This window comes from Lepisosteus platostomus, chromosome 9, assembly GCF_059453375.1.
Source record: "Lepisosteus platostomus isolate fLepPlt1 chromosome 9, fLepPlt1.hap1, whole genome shotgun sequence".
NCBI lineage: Eukaryota > Metazoa > Chordata > Actinopteri > Semionotiformes > Lepisosteidae > Lepisosteus > Lepisosteus platostomus.
In genome coordinates this window covers 55,362,130-55,378,762 of record NC_142619.1, presented here as the reverse complement: position 1 = coordinate 55,378,762, position 16,633 = coordinate 55,362,130, and the positions used below count along the sequence as shown (strand labels likewise).

The 16,633-nt window shown below is 37.6% G+C and overlaps 1 protein-coding gene across 1 annotated transcript in view; it reads right to left on the bottom strand.

Moving 5' to 3' along the window:
* aebp2 (AE binding protein 2) overlaps positions 1 to 16,633 on the bottom strand; it is an 83,431-nt gene that overhangs the window by 64,604 nt on the left and 2,194 nt on the right. The gene's annotated exons all lie outside the window — the stretch shown is intronic.

Genomic DNA, 16,633 nt, shown 5'->3' with positions numbered 1-16,633 from the left:
CAGGCAAATGTGCCTCACAAAATAACAGAATATCCAGAACCCTTTGCTCTTGAAACCTAGATCTCAGGGCTATAGTGTTCCTTAGGCTGGCACCACATATGTATTGCTCCCGTTACTGAGAACATGGCCAAAGATGATTCCTCTTATCATCTCAGTTATTTCCTCTGGTAACCCACTGCCTGTGCGCTTTGCACCACTGGACATTCAAACAGGAAGTGCCAGGTGTAATGAGCGGTTTGTGCACTGAACCCCCACTATAATAACCTGCTCTGTGGAGTTGTCAGCAGACCAGTTCTGTTCAAACCACAGGTTGAAATCAGCAGTCAAATGATCTGAAGCGGATTGCCTGTTTTGCCTTGCATGTCACACTAATGTATAATGCACTATCAATGGCTCGATTAGAATGTTGCGTACAACTGAAAAAATATTTCTGCTCTGGAAGCTGTCCAAAGAACAAACACATACATTTCAGGGCTTCAGGGAATGTACTACACTGACAAGGTGGGGGAACTGAACCTTTTTAGTCTTGAACAGAGAAGACTACAAGGGGACTTCCATCAGTATTCATCATCCTCAAAGGCACTGAAACAGTCAGTCCAGCGGATTTCTTCCAAATGAACACTGAAACGCAACACAAAGGTTACAAGTGGTAACTAAATTGGAAGTGCATTTAAAACTGAGACCAGGGGGCACTTGGTGGGAGTATGGGTTGGCCAAGCCATGCTGTTCAAGCCAGTACCCTCTTATTTCAAGAAACAGCTGGATTAGATCTTTGGATAGATTAACTACTAACTGCCAAATGGGCTAGAAAGGCCTCCTCTCATTTGCAACTGTGGGATATTATTTGCCTGTGTGGAAGTCCTTGTTTTCTATGCGTTTGAGGTCTCATCTCCCTAGATCTTTCCATATTCTGTTCACTACCTTTAAAATGCTATGTGCACTCCCTAGTGAAATCCTGGAGGCATTCTGGTAGCAGGAAAACAAATTGCATTATTAATAGAATGATAAATAATCAAATAAACCGCATTATAAATGTGAATACAGCTTCTAAGACAAAGTGAAGGGTTTGAAAACTAATTTCTATACTGCCATGTGATTTGTCAGTCAAGAAAAAATGTACATGGTACAGTGCAGATAGTCCTAGTCTGGAGTATATTAAAATATAGGAACAAAGCCAGGTGAAAAGTGCCTTTCCTTTAAAAAATAAACGAAGAACTGACAAGGTCACAGATGTTCATGGTTTACAATGATTCATACAATGCATCAACAATATTTTTTAGCAAGGAATTCACCTACCTTCCCTGAGCGCTTTGGGTACAGTTAGCAGACGTTACTTGGAAAAGGATACCTGCTTAACTTACAACAGCTTTAAACATGCCTACTGTTCTTGAACAGTCATTCAATTCATTAATTGTAGATCTTACACTGAAATAAGGGGCAGCTTTAAGTATTACCAAATTAGGGCCTGCTACAAAACATCATTATGTTCCACAGATTTAACCTGTTAGTCACAATGAAAGGATACAGTACTAAAGAGAAAAAACACTGAACAAAAAACCTAATGTCTGGATGGACATGAAGTAACAAAAGAGTAGTTTCCCTGGAATTTTAATTTTATATTAATTCTTTTTTTTTATTTATGAAATACATTAATGCATGTTAACTATTGCACAAAACTGAACATTTCTGCATACTATACACCACTTCAGAGCGATCAATAGTTTATTACATGTGCTTGTCAAATGTCTAAATAAAGGGTTTGCAAGAATAAAACCTATTAAAAGAACTGAAGACACTGTCAACGTAATCAGAAAATTACCTCTGGATGTTTCTTCAGGCTGATTATTTTTCAGACACTTTTTAATTCTCTCTAAGATAATTATTTTAATATAAGCATTATGAAAAAGGTTAATCATCGTACTGTAGTCATGGTATAATATGACAAGAACTATTTTTTTTCTTTTTGAGATGCAGACTTTTATTCTAAGAATAAGCAAACTCTATTATTGATATTATTACCAAATGGTCACTACCGGTGGAACAAACCAAACTGGTGATGAAGCCATAAGTTATCAACAAAAGTGTCTGATTAAAACTAAGCCTTTCTCTTTTATTTCCCAACTGAAGCATGGCCCTTCTTCTGCTATATTTTATTTATAAATAGAAGGGAACCTCTATACTTTTCACATTTATCAAACAAACAAAAATAAAGTTACAGACTCAGGTATCTGGTTGATAAAGAATGCAGATTAACTGGGGAACATCATATACATTAAGAGAAAAGTAGGCTAGCTAGAAATAAGGGAATGAACGTGGAGTACTGTATACAGTATTTAGAGTAAAGAAGTAATCTCTAAACCTGAATCTGCATTTGCAAACAGGTCTTGCTCACATTAGATGTGGTACTGTTCAATAAGCCATGGGTATTGTTAATGTATGTAGAAATAGGATACTCACAAATACACAGGTGTGTATTCACATATGTGTGAAAGTCTGTTTTTTACAAAAAGCTCCCCTTGTAGCTATTCAAATGAATAAACTGGAATTGTACCTTTGTATGACTCATAAATGCCATTTCCATGGGCTGTTAACTGTAGTGTTAAGAAACTGTACATTAATGTTTTTTTTCTTTCCTTTTTCTGAACATTTTCTGAAGTGAAAATAAATGCAAGACTGGACTTCCCCAAATCCTTCAAGGCTGATTGATCGACAGTTCACCTCTGACTGAAAGTTTCACTGCTTGTCTTGCTTCTGAAAACAAATTGACACACAAACACTAGTGAGTAGCCTTTTTTACTAAATGTTCATTTTAAGAGCTAAGGCACTAAAATAATAATTTAGCTTGGGTAATTACACAATAATTCACTGATAGCGATGTGAAGACAAAATACGCTCTTTGTAACATTGGTGTCTCACTTAACCTATCTTAACCTTATCTGAATTCTTAACCTGTTTGCCCAATTCTCAGCCCTATTCATTTTTCAGAAGATGACAGATTGCATTACAGGCACAAGGGCATCAATGATACCTTAGGTAATATTCTCATTTAGCATTTACCTTACTATATTACACACATCTGGCAAATTACTATACACAGACTGAAACAAAAGTAATTGATTTTAGATAGGTCATACAGGATAGAGGATAATAATTAATCCTTGGTTATTGGTCCCATTGCCATATTACAAATATGACTGCATAGAAACTGTTTTGGGGAGCAGGTATAGTGAAAGTTAAACCCCATTTCTCACAATCAACTAGCTGTATGCAGACGTATTAAAACCCCAGCAAAGAAAGAAACCACATTTTTCTTCACCATTTGACAAGAAGAGGCAACTGCTGATCACTTGCAGAATGACTTGTTGTTCAGATTACCAACAGCATTTAACTGAGCCAGCAGCCTTTTCTGAATATGACAGCGACTATGCTTGGCATCCAGTGAAGAAATCTAATTTTATTAGCAATGAAGGGTTATTTTACTAGTGCGCATCTTTCTGCTTGAAGTCTGTTAAAGTTTCTAGTGCGGGTACTAGATTTAACTTGACAATAAGGCCTGCAGTCACTCCAACAAGCAGACTTCTAAAAGGAAACCCCCACACACTACCAATCATCAGTAACCTTGTAAAGCAGATTACATTTTAAAACATGTCTAAACAGCTGTGACTGGAGCACAATTAAAATATTACAATAAAAAATGCAGACACTATATATAATATAGCTCTTTCCATTGGCTTCCTGTTAGGTACAGGGCAGACTTCAAAATTATCTTATTTACTTATAAGGCTCTCAGAGGACAGGCACCTGTCTATTTAATGGAGCTGATTAATGTATACAATACAAGTTGCCCACTTAGATCACAGAACACAGGTCTTCTTCTTATTCCATATATTAATAAAAAAAACAGCTGGCGGTAAAGCTTTTAGTTACAGGGCCCCTAGTTTATGGAACAGTCTCCCACCCCATATTCAGGATGATGAGTCTATCTCAGTATTTAAATTCAGACTGAAGACCTATTACTTCAGCCTAGCCTACTCACACCTTACATTAAAGCCTGCTGCAACCATGGCTGCTGGTGTTGCTGTACATGCCATTGTGTGTCTCAGTGTTGGCCTTCCGGGTAGATACATCTGTTCTGACCAAACTCTCCTATTCTCCTCCCCACATGTCCGGATGGTGTGGCCCATGTGTGGGTCTCACGGGATTGATGAAAATCTATTGTTTCGCAAACGTACAACTAACCTGCAATATCCAGCATTACACCAATGAAACCACCCAAAACAAATCTGCCAAAGTAATGATATTTAGACAGCTGCCGGAGTAAGACATGCCAAAATACACTGTCGGATTCAGAAGTGTCCGGGTGCTCCAAGCAGATGTTGAAAGTTTGAGATTTTTATATTTGTTTGGCAATCGTCCACAGTCACTCAGGCAGATAGCAAAGGTAGACTTCTAACAGAACAGCAGTTAATAGCAACTGCTTTTGTCTTTGCTGCCTTTAGTGTTGCAGTTAGTGCTGGGCGATAATTCGATTACGATAATTATCGCGATATAATTTTCCTCGATATAATTTTAACAAAAGTTCGATAAATGTTCAATATATATATATTCATGCTTTGCGCATGATACGCGTATGTGCACAAAATACTGCGCGAGTGCGCGTGCGTGTTGCAGACCGGGCAGCTGACGTGGTGGTGGCTGACAGGATTGTAATTTGAGTGGAGAAATGAGCGACACTGAAGCAAATGTAGTGCTGCCAACGACCAGCTCGAAGGACGATGACGCCGTCATCAGAAAAGGTCATTCAATTAACTGTCTGGTTTCTTCAACTTTCACTCAGGAGAAAAAATCACCCTTTAAACTTGAAAGAAATAAAGATTTGACATTTATTGTGATAATTATGGATATCGACTGATATGAAAATTTTTATCGTGATAATGTTTTTGGCCATATCGCCCAGCCCTAGTTGGAGTATTTAAGTAACTTCCAACACTTTTTGAGAAGGCTAGTTAAAAGGATACGTACTCAACAAAATACCAAAGCACAGGCTATTTTCATCATTGGACTGATGAAAGCCTTAGATCAAAGAAAAACAAAAAAGAGAGCGCAGAATAAAAGTCCAACTAGGCTGTCTTTGACCCTTTTTACTGCAGATCATGGAACAGTGCGGCTTTGTTTGAGAGAGATATAAATGATTGCTAAATTAAACTGACGAGGCTCAGGAAGTGGGCTGCATGAAATAATTTTGTATTTTTCATTTTAAACCCAGGGGTTTCTTTAGATCTCGGCTTCGCATGAATGGCGAAGTGTGAATCACCTGAGGTTCACGGCAGACATGTTCCATGTTTCTGTCCTGCCCACCCCTTCGAGCACGACCACTTTTAATCCAGTCACGAGCAGAGGGTGTATAACTCTTAACACACAGCAATGCTGCGGCACATTTTACCATAAGAAAACCAGCTTAGCTCGCATTCCTTCCACCACTTCTAAGAACCATTCTAAGCTCTACATACCACTTATGTTAATTAAAAACAGAACTTGTATCAATCTTTATTTGCTGCCCTGATGTCCTCACTAAAATGTCTTCTTTATTCACTTCATCTTTCTTTTTTACTGTTACCACAACGCCCCAAGCAGATGAGGTACAGTTATTTCTAGCGCTAGGCGAACTAGTATGTGGTCTGCTGCTAGTGCCAGGTGCACCATGTGGCATTATTAAAAACAATCCCCAATTCCTTCTGCAGACTGATTTTTGACATTTTCGGTAAAGGATGCAAGCGATGTTTACATTTGACAAAAGACAGATTGACAAAGCTTAAAAATAGTTTTTTTTACAAGATGCAGATCTGTGTTTTGTCCCACGGCATATTAAACTTTTTTACATCTTTAACGCTTAAGCCAACTGTGTCACTTACATTGTGTTGTTTGAAATGAAACTACAAATACACACAATTGTTGTATAAAAAAGGGACAAAACAATTATAAGGGCACAAATTGTGTATACGTGTATTGCTATTAAAACATTTTAGTGCCAAAGATTATTTGGACAAATTATTAAACATTAAATATACTGGAGTAGAGTGTGTGCCTACTGGAAAGTAGCTCAATAAATTTTGGGTGCATGTTCTATTTTTAGTGCCAAAGATCATACAACATAGGATATTTATCATTAATTTTAGGTCATCTACATTTTTGTATTAATGCCATTGTGGCTATTTGTTTACTATGTGATCTGATTAAGAATAAGCATAAAATAACTTCACAAAAAATCCAACAGATGAAAACTGGAACTATCAGCTTTATTCAATATACACTTATAAAATGTGTAACATGACTCAAAGGCTGCCCTCAAACAAGTCCAAGGAGCAGTGGTACTGAGTCGACCTCACACACTGACAGGTGAAACCACTAATATCACTGTGGCTCCAGTCCACTCCAGGTACAGGCACAGGACACAAGAGACTCAAGACGACCCCAAATGCAACACACTACCTGCTGGCAGTCAAACAGCACGAGACACAAAGCACAAACACAAACCATCTGTCTGTGGAAACTCTGGCTTATTTTCCTCTTCATGTAGTGGGCACCCTCTTGATAAGAATAAAACAACCAATTTGGTTGCTTTTACCTCATGCCTACACTTATATTGGTATAATATAGTTCTGAGAGACAATTTAAATTTCAATAAAAATGAATCTTTGCTTTTTTATATAAAAAATGTAATTTTGCAAAGCACTAGGAGACTGTGCTCCCTCACAATGCAAAAGCACTACCAGTATTGTGTATATAAGGTAACTGATTAAAACAAGCTGCTGTTAGCTAAGGTAGATTGTACCAGGAAATACTTTTTGTTTGAGTCTAAGCGTATTCCCTAGACATACACGGACAATACATAAAACATGTTTAGGCCATACAGTACCTAAAATAACTTTTATATGCGTGTTTCCAAAACTGATATCCCAATTCTTAAAGACGGATTCACCTGATGAACATAAAAATGACAAATATGACTTAATTGCTTTGAAATAAAGCTGAACATAAATGTAACAGGTTCTGTAGATTTTAAAGAAACCAATCTCTTAAAAAAACTAATTAAAGTAGAAACAACGCTATAGAAACTAGCCACATGGGTGATTCTGCAAGGGTTTCATTTTATACAAACATATGGATCTGATGACAGTTTCAAATTCTGGTTTTGTGTTGTAATCCAATAAAAGAGGAATGTCCCATCCAGACAGACAGATTGAACATGGAACTTGGAGTCTGTCTCCAAGGTGTAGGCAAAGAAACAAATATTTAGGCTTTCAAAATAATTAACAAGTAACAAGACTCACTCCTTGCCAGACATTAAAAACAAGGAATTAATTGATAAAGGCACTGAAAGGGACAGATATGGGAGGCTTCAGGTTTGTCTAAGAGGCATTATTATGTGGCTAAACTTTATATTCTATGCTTATGGGAACTAACATGATTTGAGTACACTGTGTGCTCACTAAGAGTCTGGGTCCCCATTTATATTGGACAATGTGGTTCATAGAAATGAATCAGGCTGATTCACACACACCCACAAGTATACTCGTTTTATGTGAATGTGTATTTTGCATTATGTGTATTTTATGGTGATACTACCAAAAACATTAACTTGACTGATAGAATTAATATCTTTAATACAGAGTCTTATCATAAGCCAAAGCAAAGTTTCCTTATACTAACCTCATAACAGGCAGGACATCTGATAATGTTATGGTTAAAAATGTGTATACAGCAGTCATCCAAGACTACAAAGAACTTAAAAAGAAAGTTAGACCACTACCAACACACAACACCAAGGAAATGTGTATGAATCCTTGCAAATAAATGTCAATGATTACTGAACATATAATAATGAGGATTCAGTTTCCAAGTCATAGCTATAAAGAATTGTACCTAGAAAATGCAAAATACAACAAATATTTTAAGATAAATGTAAAAAGCACTTTATTTTGATGCTTGTAATGTTATACAATGTTTTTACAGAAATTACTATAAAACATTATTGACAGTTTCACTAATATTGGGATTGTAAGCAAATTTTGCTCAGTGACTAAGGGAGATATTACAACTGGTAAAACGTGGGCATTATGACAACCTGACTACCTCACACTCCACCTACTAAAAAAACCCACATGCACGCAGTTAAAGACTATATGCAACAAAGCAATAAATGGGCATTAACTGTTAACTCATGGATTCTAGAGCAGATAGACAGAAACAAATAGAAATCAGTAATGCACAGCAGCCAAATTTAAGAAATTAAAATAATGAAAATGTTGTTCCTGCAATAAAACCTACGTTTGTCAATGCTATCTGTGCAACAGATTTACATTTGGTGAGAACTATGCTTCTGATTTTACAAGTTAACAAGGTGGTTTAATCAGAACCCATGAAAATTGTGCGAAATGCAGATGTGCATACCACGATACTGATGAGTGACGATAGCCATGTACAAAATGTTTTCTCCTGTTGAAACTTAACATAATGACACTGGTTACAGGACCCTGTTTGCTGGCATTATTCAACTGGCAGCATGCAGCCAGCTGAATCAGAATATTGCAGGTACAAGCAAATCTAGGCAGATCACAGACGGGAATTTCAGAAAATGGTCATGCTCGAGTGGCACATCCATTATGCTTGGCCAGATTTGTGACAATACTCAGATTATACCACACCCAGCAGAACAATATGCTGCACACTGGGAAGGCCTAGGAATTGACCATGCTTGGAAATGCAGCTGATGAAAGAAATTGAAACATTACTGGGAATGACTGATACATTGTTCAGCCACCATCTTTCAGGACTTTAGACGAGGTACACTGGCTATTGCGATTCCAGCTGTGTCCCATTTGACAGAGACGCAACCTCATGGTTACTGATGGCCACTGCCCTGCCAGAGTGAAAACTGAAAACCCCGCAAAGTTCTCAAGCGTCAAGACACTTGACTTCCTCAAGCATCGAGAAACAGAGCTCACTAAGCGGTCTGCTTTTATCCTAGAAGCCCGGTATGAGATACGCAAGTGTCTTACAATAACACAGATAAAGCACAGACTTGCACGCACGTTCAAGAACAAATCAAGCCAGTCTGTGGATACAATTTTAAGCAAATGCTACCTGGATTTCAAATGGATGGTGAGAGAAAAAGACATTATGTGCAAAACAGATGCTAACATGCTGCAGAGTGATGGGTTGACGGGTTTGGCACGGATTCTTAATATATGTGGCACTTAAGCTTCTCGCACAAAAATTTCCATTCAAGCCTTTTTATTGGAGTTTTACAAGGGGAACAATATGTGAAGATAAACAAGTGAAAAAAAAAGTTTCCAAGTTATACATCCCCTATAATTGCTGACTCTAGATCCTCTCCCACACACCTTAAACCACAGAAATAAATCACCTTAAAAAAATTAAATAAAGACACAGATAAAGCAGAATCTTAGATAAAAACCAAAGAAAAGACTAAATCAATCAATTGGAAAAGCTCTTGACGATAAGTTGATCTAAAAAAAACAGACAATCAGAAATGACAGGAAACACAAATATGTTCTAAGGTAAAATAAGATCTCAAATCCCTGAGAAGACTAATTGATGTTAATCCCAGGTACATTAGAGTTTTACTGTACCTTTAGAAAACCATAAATTGCTGCCCTAATTCCTTAAGCCTGCAAGCAACGTGATTAAACATTTAGTTGCATATTTTTCTCTGCTTAAATGTTATTTTATGTTGGTAAATCAAAATGGACATGAATTGTGTTAGCCTGAAGTTGCACAGATCTTTTTCGAGTGCTCAGGGGGATCTGGAGGGTCAGTGTGCTCAGTGCAAAACACTAACTAGAGAGAACATTGCTTCTAGACATGGCTATAATTTTCAACACACCTGAAAAAGACACCAGAGCTGAAACATTTTCTTTTTACTTTTCGAGGTGAAATTTACATTTACTTCATCTTTTCCTTTTTAACATTGCTTCTTTTGAAAATTAGACGGTTAATGTACACACAAAAATGACCTTTATGTTTTTTACAAAGAAAGCTCAAAACGGTTAGTATACAGTTAAGTACCTGCTTATATCAGTATTCTTCAGGCAAGCTTATATTAAAAGTTTAAGGGGTATGTGAATTCGTCTAAAGCAATTTCTTTAATTAAAATCTAATTATGGATGTGTGGTCCACTAATTATTTTAATACAATAGGGTGGTCTTCCTGGCCTCATTTTAATGAGCTCAAACTCAGATCTCACTAGGCATTTTTCAGAAAGCACTGTTTTCCTTGCTTTCCAGTTCATTTATATTAATGAGCTTCTAGTCAATTTATAAAGAAGCTCCTTACAAAGTTACAGTACACCTTTAGATTGTTTTTGACTCACACACAAAAAACACCCCTCTCGCACTTTGAGGTGGCTCACATCCAAGAGCTTCACTTAAGGACAGGCTCCTTCTAGGGCACAACATTCATAGCAAACTAAGGAAAGCTACAAAACACCATCATTTTTAAGTAACTGTTTTTAAGCTTCTGCAGTAGTTCACAAGTTCAGTATTTCTGTGGGCGTACAGATGGGTTTTCACAGAGGACACTGTGTGAGGGCTGAGCTACTCCCTGCCCCCGTGTCCTTTCTGCACTAGTTTCTTACTAGCTTCGATGAAGATCTGACGCATGCCTCAGCGATGGGAGGAGAATGGTCGACCATATGGAAAGCATCACTTTATGCTGAATCACATACTCCTACAGTTGTACCACCTTCACCGTTCTGCTTCCACAGCTTACTCAGTTTATTATACCATTACTGTGACTCGAAATATTACCCATCATCACTGAATGCACATCAGAAGAAGCCTATCAACAGAACACAATGCAATATCCACAAACAATGATTAAAAAACCTATCAATTTGGAGCAAGGAGAGTGCAGAATATACCATTTTAAACTGGCCTTTATAAATATTATGAAAATATGAACATTAGAAAGGTGGATAATTAGAGGAGGCTTCTCTACACTCAGTAGTTCAGTATTCAGTAGTTTAGAGGCTGAGTGAATTTCGTCCGGCCGTTTCTTAGAGACCAAGAATGTGTTCTCAACCACGTGGCTGGAAAGCCTGTTTCAGATACCTACATTTTTTATATTTGTATATCTGTAAACAAATACCTAAATGTATTCCCTTGCAGTTTCCAATTGTGAGCATATGTTCTTGTCTATACTCCCTTCCCTAAAAAGATGGCAAATGTTAACTAAAAAATAACCAAGCAACTGCAGGAAAGCACAACAGTGTTACACATTCTGAAAGGTGCACTGTCCTACCTTTGAGCTACTGAACACAGACATGTGCAAACTTGCGCCAAATTCGTAAGACAAACAGGACAGTCTTCTTTCCCGAGATTTTGCCTGAACCCTTCCGCAGGGAAGGGTGTGAAAACAGCATCTCAAGAGCTTGTGGTATCCAACTGCTTCCAAGCCTTACTAGAGACCAACTCAGCCACTAACAGCCTGGAAGATACTGGTGGACTGAGGGGATCCAGTGACAGAGGAGAATTATTACTAGACTGTTAGAAGTACTGGTGCGCAGGTTGCAGACCTCCCAGAGTGAGTGTGCAGACTCCTAGCCAGAGCTCAGCCTGTTAGCTTCACTCTATATAACCTTCGCAGGCAGTTCTACTAGTGACGCATGCAAGGCCAGGGAAGCAAGAGGAAATATGGAAATTTAACAAGTGCCTGAAGACTGGTGCAGAAAGGAGGGATTTAGGTTTATGGGGCACCAGAGGACTTTCTAGAAATAGAGGAACCGATACAAAAAGGATAGGCTACACCTGATGTACTGAGGAGGTGTATGTAGAATACTCGAGGAGCATTTACACAAGAGACCAATTCTGGTGGGATCAGAAAAGCCCTGGCAACAAGAAGAACTCACTCAAAATAAGTATCTCATGTGCTAGAAGCACAAGGAATACACTGCAAGAACCTGAGGCTGCTAAACAGGGCTAGGTAAGGATGACATGGAAAAAAATCAAATTAATGGGTAAGGAACTGAACCAGGGCACTACAGACTGTTAATGGACAGGAAGGAGTAAATCATCATAAGGAGTAGAACTTCTAATCTGTGGTATCTCCTTAATCTGTGGTATAGGATTAAACCGAGGAACCTAAATCTCTTCAATCTCAAACAAGAGAGACTGAGAGGAGATCTGATCCAAGTATACAAAATCCAAAGGAGTATAATAGGTTCCACCTAGGGGAATGTTTCACATTCAGCAGTATGACACAGTAGTGACCCCCTGTCCTAATATTTGTCATAGTAAACTGAGTTGTTCTTCATGTTTATGCACGTTTAAGAAACAGTTGGATGAAAATCTAGGTTCATTTAACTAAAAAAAAAACCAAATCAATCAGTGTTTTGTAAAGCTTGAGCTGAGTTTTCCTTGTTTTGACTTCCGCACTGATTGCAATGTACCCAACTATTTTGTTTATTTTTTATCGCCTCCCTACATTGCATCAACCACAAGTACACAAAAGAATCTATGTAAACAGCAAAATGCCCTTCATGCAGAGCTTCCTGCTGGTCAGAATCATGTTTATTTTCTTATGTCCTGCATGAGATCACAGTGCACTTATTAATGTTAAATTTAAGTTGCCACCTATCTGTCTAGATAACTCCCTTATTTGCAAACCTTGTTCAAACTTAATCAGATTAAATTAGAATCTAAACAGATGATTTAGATCAGATTGTACAACAGGCCTAAAACATGTCCCTACAATACACCACTGCATACATCTGCCAAATTAGAGCTTATGGTCCTTAAGGTAATGCACCATTTCCTGTTTGTTAACTAGTGCTGAAATCCATGTAGATACACTATCTTGGATTTCTAGAATTTTAATTTAAGAATTAACCTTTCAAAATGGTCTTTATCAAAAGTGATAAGGGACCTTATCAAAAGTGTTCTGGGAATTAAATATATCAATGTGTCAGTGCTGTCAATTACATCGTCCAACAATCGTCCTGTTCTGAATCTGTGATTGCCGTCTCCTAAAATGCCAGTACTTTGTAAGTATGCCTGTATTTTAAATCTCTGCATCATTTCCATCACTCTAGCAACGGTAAAAGAGCCACTGGTCTATAGTTTCCTGGCTCAGTTTTTGCCCCCTTAATGGACCAATGTTACATTTGCAATTTTCCAATCTGTTAATTCTGCTCTCATCCAATAGTTGGTTCATGTACCTTTAATTTGCTACTGGGAAACACATGAAAGCCAGTGTACAAGCTACATGAACAGCTGGTCCTGTCCAGCTTTTTTTATGTATGTACCAGTTCAAGTGTCTAGTGAACAGTGTTAATACTTTGATGGGTATAATAAAAACTAAGTCTTATATTAAACTAGAGCTGAAGTCTTTAACTCTGGTCCTGGAGAGCACCAATTCTGTAGGAGTTGAACCTTTCAATCATCACTCTCTAAGGATTCAGAACAATCTTACTGTGATCACTTAAACAGGCTTTTTGCTTGTTAAAATAATTTAAAGATCATCTGGAACAAGGACCACAATCCCTTGGTCCCCGAAAGACCAGGCTTTGCTTCATAGGACAAATTTATTGCTGATGTGATCAATTACTGACAAGTGAAAAGCAGGTGATCCAGGGCGACTTATAAGTTTAACTCGATTAGGGATCTCTAGGATTGAGTCCACGTGGCTCATCTAAGAAGAAGAAAATCCTACCACACAGTATAAGGAGAGTCAAACCCAGCACAACTTGTCACTGGCTATGAGCCTTCAATAACAGCTGGAATGAAATGCAATGAAAGATGTTGCATTCTGAGTATCTGGGGTATGTGGGATGTGTGCGAATGCACAGGAAGTCTCTGCAAATCATTTAAAAAGCCGCCTTGCACTGTGCCGTGTACTCCATTTAACCTCCCATGCAACCCTTTAAAATTCCACAGGTTTCATAACATTAAAAACACTTTCACCCTTTAACAGATTTAAAGCTAAAAGAAAGAACCTACATCAACTGCCACTTTATATGCTACATATGAGATCATGAATTACCAAGACTCCTGAGCTGGTACCAAGAGCTTTGTTAAGATCTTCTGTGATGTTGAGTAATTATCAGAAAAATGATTTCCACATGGGCTAGCGGCTAACAGGAAAATCATGCTTTGGGGAGTTTCCTTTATGAGCCACTCAATTCCATTTATATAGACTATAGATGATGTACATTGGCTTTTCAAGCCACTTTGGCAAATATCCTCATCTTATTCAGCAACAAAAAAATATACTTACCAATTAATCATCATTTTCAAACAAAGACAGATATAATAACAAGAAATGCTCGTGATCTTACTTTTATTGTTTTTGACATCTTTCACTATGTCGTTTTCCATAATGTCATTTCTTATTTTATTTTAGAACACAAGAGAGGTTACAAATTAGAGGAAGATATTCACCCCATTTTTTCTATGTTGGTAGCAAAGGATCTCACCCAGCCATTTCTTGAAAGAAACTGGGACACCATCTTCAAACACGGGGCTGGGTAGCTTATTTTACACACCCAACCTTTTGAGCACAGAAGTGCTTCCTGGTGTCAGTTTTAAATGTACTTCCCTATCAAAACAAATGATCTAAAATAGTGAAGAGAATTTCACTGAATTTAACCTGAGAATTTCTCATAAATTTAACCTGCTTAATTTGTGCATTTTTGCACTTTGCTACACTGTAAGTACTTGGAACAAAGTACATAGAGAAGGAGAAATAAAGAATGAGATGCTTAGGTTAGAACACATCTTTCCATGTATAATTTTGTCTCTTTCTGCCTTTCAGTGTTTTTCAGGAACGGCAACAGAGTTAACTAAGAATCTTACAATCTAAATATATGCAAAGATTAGTTTGATTTAGTTATCTTTCAATAAGTATTTTAAAGGGTGTAAGGACAATTACCAAACTTTTCTAAAATTAGACCTTAGAATCTAAGATCATCCCAGGGTGTCATGTATGTGTGTATCCCTTATTGTGCTTCAAGGGGGTAGGCAAACAAGTTCAAACATATCTGCGAGTTGAAATAGCCGTCAATTGCAAGTGAAAACATTCTTTAAAATACACATCCTTGAGGACACACGGTCAGAAAACAATCTAGGCATGAGACTGGTCTGTGAGATTTCGATTAACTAAACTACCACCTATCCCACTCGTTATATGACTGCAGGAAAGCGTTTAAAGGAATGTTCACTTCAAAGAGAGTTGGCAAAATTTTGGCCTTAGCATTTCACAACCGACCTAGAAATGATTGATGAAGATAACACAGGCAGAAGGCTTCCAGTCACACCTATAACACAAAATCTTCCAACAGCATTTTCTCCTTTCCGATTTCATTTCTTTTTACTCTTGGCAGCAAGCAATTCCTTCAGAGATATCACTTCATAAACAGCTGTGATTTGGAAACTGGAAAGAACGCGATTGGACCGCTAAAACTTATTTTTCTCCCATTTTTGCCCAGTAAAGTTTAATCAAATCACTCCCCTAATAACTGCACAGCATGCCTTTTCTGTGTTTTCTATAAAGTACTGCTTTCAACCGCAACCCAGACCTGTAGGTTAAGTCGCTATCGATAAGGAAAAACGAGGGGACTTTTTTTTACTGCCTACTGACTTGACTAAGGACACTGCGGAGCTTTTAAGCACTGTGGAAACCAAAAAGGGGAAGTAATGAGTCAAATTGGTTATTTTGTAACCTAATTAGCTAATGGGTTAAAAACACTTAAAAAAAATAAATATGCATACAAAAAGCTAGGAAAAAGGAACAGGTGTTAAGGAATAAAATTGTAATGGAATTGACGTTCTCATTAAGCAAAACACAGAACAGGTTCTTAAATCGACCAAAGTTGTTACAATGTCAACAGGAGAGCAACAACAGTTGCAATGCGTTTTTAATCCGCATTTTAATGTTTCATTTCTTACGACATTTGGAGGAGCTCTTAAATGCAAATCCTTTAATGATCCCAATCGCATAATGAAGACAGACCAATGCTTATCCTTTTTACACGACGTGCTCACACTGTCTTCATTTCGTTGTTGTTGTTTTTTTGTTTATGATAATGACAGCGAGAAAAAAACCTACTTGCAAGGGGGGGAATTGAAGTTTTTGACATCTGGAAAATGAGAAGTGGAAAGAAGGGATATGCGTTCATATTCCTGCTATGATCGTAATTCATGGATGAAATTTCCTCAAGAACGGACACCACAGAGAGGGCTAAGCAAATGGGCCGAGTCCGCTGTATTACACTAGTCTGAATTGCGAAGACTGTGCTATTTCAGTGAAGTATGACGTTAAACCACGTAAAATAAAGTATTTTACACCACTTTGGCGACACACTACGTTCCAGCAATTACATTTGTTTGGCTAGTCATAAAATGGAGAATTACTATACAAACTATGGTGTTAGGGAGAGCAAGTTACAACTAAATAAATGGGCAACATTTGGGGGAAAAAATCTCTTTTCTGGACTGAAACCCCATCTCCCCTCTCTCTTTCCTGAGCAAGAACGTATGTGCCAACAGACAACAAAAGCTCAGCGATTTTTTTAAGCTTTTTATTATAATTAAAAAAAAAAACTCCAACCGAACCT